We start from the raw sequence: 6,000 nt of genomic DNA on the forward strand, positions 1-6,000 counted from the left end.
TGGCCTGATCATGGTTCACCACAGCGTTTAACTCCCGGGTTCAAAAGATCCTCCTGCCTCAGCTTGTCAAGTAGCTGTGACTACTGGTGTGCACCACCATGCCTGGCTAAATTTTTTTTTTTTGTAGAGATGGGGTTTCACTATGTTTCCCAGACTGGTCTTGAACTCTTGGTCTCAAGCAGTCCTCCCACCTCAGCCTCCCAAAGTGCTGTGATTAGAGGTGTGAACCACTGCACCTGGTTTATTTTTCACTTTTCTAATTCCAATGCAAAACACAAATAAAACATGTTCATCAGCTGAGCAGTAACTTTCCAAATCTAACCAAAACTCCAGGAATTAGGCTTTATCTTGGGTTTAGGGGTAACATTAGTCCAAAAATTAGGGAAATAAGACATCTGATGCCTCCTAAAAATGGTACCAGTTCCCACATATCATTATGGCCTAAAGTTTCCTCTGATGTCACTCACCTCAGGCACATGGCCAAAGGGAATAGGCCAGTGGCAGGGTCCAGGGTCCCTCCCTCTATTTTTTTCGGTTCTTTCAGTTCCCAGGAGTGGCCCCTGACAACTAAGAGCAAAGACAGAAGCAGAGGAGTAAGTCTCCAGGGACACAGTGCCAAGTTAGAAACAGCAAGAACTAGGTGGAAAGGAGTCCAACCCTGTCTGAAATTACTAGACCCCAAACCCCTGGGGAATCCTTAAGACAATATATATACATATACATATACCTACATGGATAAAATATACATACACACACACACACACGTATACCAGGATGGAGTGCAGTTGGCACAATCACAGCTCACTGCAGCCTTGAACTCTCGGGCTGAAGTAATCCTCCCACCTCGGACTCCTATATATCTGGGACTTCAGGCACGTACCACCACACCTGGCTAATTTTTAAAATTTTCTTGTAGAGAAGGGACCTCACTATGTTGGCCAGGCTGGTCTCAAGCTCCTGGGCTCAAGAGATCCTCCTGCCTAGGCCTCCCAGAGTGCTGAGCCACTGCACCCAGCCTCATAGGACTCTATAGTTTCTGGGTAGCAACACTAGAAGGAGTAAAAGATTTAACCCTTGTCTCCTAAGATCTATCACAAAGCAGAAATATCCATTCTTAACAGTTTTTCCTCATTGTACTGGAAGTTCTAACTAGTGTAATGAGGAAAGAATAAAAAATAAATGGCATAAAACTAGAAAGGAAGATGTAGAACGATATTTATTTAAAAACAACATAGCCCTGGCTGGCTCAGTCGGTAGAACATGAGACTCTTAAAAACAACATGGGGGCTGGGCGCAGTGGCTAACGCGTATAATCCTAGCACTTTGGGAGGCCGAGACGAGCAGATCACGAGGTCAGGAGTTCAAGACTAGCCTGGCCAGCATGGTGAAACCCCGTCTCTACTAAAAGTACAAAAAATTAGCCAGGCATGGTGGTGTGCACCTGTAATCCCAGCTACTTGGGAGGCTGAGGCAGGAGAATCACTTGAACCCGGGAGGCGGAGATTGCAGTGGGCCGAGATCTCACCACTGCACTCCAGCCTGGCGACTGAGCGAGACTCTATCTAAAAAAAAAAAAAAAAAAAACCAGCAACAACAAACAAACAAACAAACAAAAGACATGGGGCGGGGCTTGACACCAGGAGTTCGAGACCAGCCTGGCCAACATGGCGAAACCCCATATTTACAAAAAATAAAAAACATAGCCGGGGTGGTGATGTGCATCTGTAGCCCCAGCTACTCGGGAGGCTGAGGCAGGAGAATTGCTTGAACCCAGGAGGGGGAGGTTACAGTGAGCCATGATTGTGCCACTACACTCCAACCATGGCGGCAGAGTGAGACCATGTCTCAAAAAGTAATAGTAATAAAATTTTAAAAAGTAATGCAAAATAAAAACAACATGGATTGGGCATGGTGGCTCACATACTTTGGAAGGCCGAAGTCCAGGAGTTCAAGACCAGCCTGGGCAGCATAGGGGAGACCCTGTCTCTGCAAAAAAAAAAAAAAAAAAATTAGCCAGCTCAGCTGTCCAGCTGTGGTGGCACACGCCTGTAGTCTCAGTTTCTCAGGAGGCTGAGACAGGAAGATCACTTGTGCCCAGGAGTTTGAGGCTTCAGTAAGCTGTGATCATACCACTGAACTCCAGTCTAGGCGACAGAGGGAGACCCTGTCTCAAATAAATAAATAAATAAATAAAATAATAATAATTTAAAAATAAAAAAATTAAAAGAAACAATGTGATTGTTTATGCATAAAATCCTAAAGAATACAATTTTAAAAGGACCAATAAGTTAATTTAGCAAGGTAACAAGATAAAATATTAATATATAAACGAATTCTATTTCTGTAATCTAAAAACATACATTGAATGTCAACTTAGGGCTGGGTTCGGTGGCTCACACCTGTAATCCTAACACTTTGGGAGGCCAAGGCGGGTGGATCACGAGGTCAGGAGATCGAGACCATCCTGGCTAACACAGTGAAACCCTGTCTCTACTAAAAATACAAAAAATTGGCCAGGCGTGGTGGCTCACACCTGTAATCCCAGCACTTTGAGATGCTGAGGCAGGTGGATCACGAGGTCAAGAGTTCAAGACCAGCCTGGCCAACATGGTGAAACCCCGTCTCTACTAAAAATATAAAAATTAGCTGGGCATGGTGGTGTGTGCCTGTAATCCCAGCTACTCAGGAGGCTAAGGCAGGAGAATCGCTTGAACCTGGGCTGCAGAGGTTGCAATGAGCTGAGATCGTGCCACTGCACTCCAGCCTGAGCGATAGAGTGAGGTTCCATCTCAAAAAAAAGAAAGAAAAAAATTTAGCCGAGTGTGGTGGCGGGCGCCTGTAATCCCAGCTACTCAGGAGGCTGAGGCAGGAGAATCTCTTGAACCCGGGAGGCAGAGGTTGCAGTAAGCCAAGATCGCGCCACTGCACTTCAGCCTGGGCAACAGAGCGAGACTCTGCCTCAAAAAAAAAAAAAAAAAAGAAAAAGACAAAAAAAAGAAAGTTAACTTAGAAAAACAATTCCAGCTGGTTACCATGGCTCAAGCTTGTAATACCTGGACTTTGGGAAGCTGAGGTGGGAGGATTGCTTGAGGGTAGCAATTTGAGACCAGCTTTGGCAACATAGTGAGACCCTGTCTCTACAGAAAAATAAAATGAAAAAAAAATTCCAATTACAATAGTGTTTAAAATAAACAAATAAAATTCCTAAAAGAAGAAACAAGACAAGGATGCTCACTCTTGCTACTTCTATTCAACATTGTACTGGAGGTTCCAGCCAGAGTAATTAAGCAAGACAATGAAATAAAATGTACCCGATTAGAAAGGATGAAGTAAAACAACCTATACTGATGGGTAACATGATATTGCATATTAAAAAAACTCAAACTTACACACACACAGACACACACACACAAAATAAGTACTAATAAATGGGTTCAGCTAAGTTGCAGGATACACTATCAATACACAAAAATCAATGATATCTCTATATATGTGCAATGAATAATTTGAAAATGAAGTTAAGAAAATTCCATTTATAATAGCAGCTATAAGTGTAAAACTTGTACATTGAAAACTACATGGGTTGGGGGAGGGGGGAGGGATAGCATTAGGAGATATACCTAATATTAAATGACGAGTTAATGGGTGCAGCACACCAACATGGCACATGTATACATATGTAACAAACCTGAACGTTGTGCACATGTACCCTAAAACTTAAAGTATTAAAAAAAAAAAGTCAAAGAAAAAAATAGAGCTCTCATCTTTTAGAGATTCATACTGAAATACTTATGGATGAAAATATATTATTTGCTTCAAAATGGTGGAGGTGGGAAAATGTGGAGTATATGACTATGAATTAATAATTCTTGGAATTAGGTGATGAGAAATGGGTGTTTAATAGACTATTTTCTCTACTTTTGTATACATTTGAAATTTTCCATAATAAAAAGTTTTTTTTTTTTAAAAAAAGAAAACTACAAAACATTACTAAAAGAGATTAAAGGAGACTAAAGAAGATTAAAGAATGAGTTAAACCTGAAACTATCATAAGGAAGGAAATAATAGAGATTAGAGAAGAGATAAATAAAACAGAGAATACCTTTAGGCACAAATACTTGTGAAAAAATTAAAAATAGGCCCGGCAGGGTGGCTCGTGCCTGTAATCCCAGCACTTTGGGAGGCCAAGGCAGGTGGATCACGAGGTCAGAAGATCAAGACCATCCTGTTAACACTGTGAAACCTCATCTCTACTAAAAATACAAAAAATTAGCTGGGTTTGGTGGCACACGCCTATAGTCCCAGCTACTCGGTAGGCTGAGGCAGGAAATTGCTTGAACCCAGGAGGTGGAGGTTGCAGTGAGCCGAGACAGCACCACTGCACTCCAGCCTGGGCGACAGAGCAAGACTCCGTCTCAAAAAAAAAAAAAAAAAAATTGGCTGGGCGCAGTGGCTCACACCTGTAATCCCAGCACTTTGGGAGGCCAAGGTGGGTGGATCATCTGAGGTTAGGAGTTCAAGACCAGCCTGGCCAACATGGTGAAATCCCGTCTCTACTAAAAATATAAAAATTAGCTGTGGTGGCGCATGCCTGTAATCCCAGCTACTTGGGAGGCTAAGGCAAGAGAATTGCTTGAACCTGGGAGGTGGAGGTTGCGGTGAGCCGAGATCATGCCACTGCACTCCAGCCTGGGCGACAGAGCTAGACTCTGTCTCTAAATAAATAAATAAATAAATAAAACAAAAAAACAAAAATTAGCCAGGCATGGTGGCAGATGCCTGTAACCCCCGTTACTTGAGAGGCTGAGGCAGGAGAATCACTGGAACCGGGGAGGCAGAGGCTTCGTACCACTGCACTCCAGCCTGGGCGACAGAGGGAGACTCTGTCTCAAAATAATAAATAAATAAATAAATAAATAAATAATACAAATAATAGAAAAACCACAGAGAAAATCATTGCAACCAAAAGTTGGTTCTTCAAATAGATGAACAAAATTGACAAACCTTTAGCTACACTAACAACAAAAAAGATAAAAAGACTCAAATTATTAAAGTCAAAATGAAAGTGAGAACATCACATTTTACAAAAATTAAAACAATTATAAAAGAGTAATTAAACAATTACATGCCAACAAATTGGATAATCTAGATGAAATGAACAAATTCCTAGAAACATATATCTTACCAAGACTAAATCATGAAGTAATAGAAAATTTGAATTAAAGATATTGCATCAATAATCAAAAACCTCCCCAAAATAAAAAGCCCTGGACCAGATGGCTTCATTCTGCCAAACATTTGAAGGAGAATTAATGCTAATGCTTCTCAAACTTTGCCAAAAGATCAAAGAGAAGGAACATTTCCTAACTCATTCCAGGGGTGAGCATTACCCTGATACCAAAGGCAGACATACACTAGGAAAAAAGAAAACATACACCAATATCTCTTATGAATACTGATGCAAAAATCCTCAACAAAATGCCAGCAAGCCAAATTTAGCAATGTATTAAAATGATTATACACTGTGGGATTTATTCCTGGAATGTAAAAACGGCACAGTATATGAAAAACAATCAATATAATTCACCACATTAACAGAATGAAGGATAAAAATCATACAATCATCTTAATTGATGCAGAAAAAGTATTTGACAAAATTCAACACCCTTTCATGATGAAAACACTTAACAAACTAGGAATAAAAGGAAACTACCTCAATATAATAAAAGGCATGTATGAGAAACTCATAACAAACATTATATCATACTCAATGGAGAAAGATTAAAGGCTATTCTGCTAATATCAGGAACAAGAAAAGGATGCCCACTTTTGCTAGTTCCATTCAACATAGCCCTAAAAGTTCTAGCCAGAGCAATTAGGCAAGAAAAGGAAATTAAAGGCATCCAGATTGAAAAGGAAGAAGTGTAATTATCTCTTGTTCTTATGAATTTTTTTTTTTTGAGACGGAGTCTCGCTCTGTCGCCAGGCTGGAGTGCAGTG

This window comes from Pongo pygmaeus, chromosome 10, assembly GCF_028885625.2.
Source record: "Pongo pygmaeus isolate AG05252 chromosome 10, NHGRI_mPonPyg2-v2.0_pri, whole genome shotgun sequence".
In the NCBI taxonomy this organism is placed as follows: domain Eukaryota; kingdom Metazoa; phylum Chordata; class Mammalia; order Primates; family Hominidae; genus Pongo; species Pongo pygmaeus.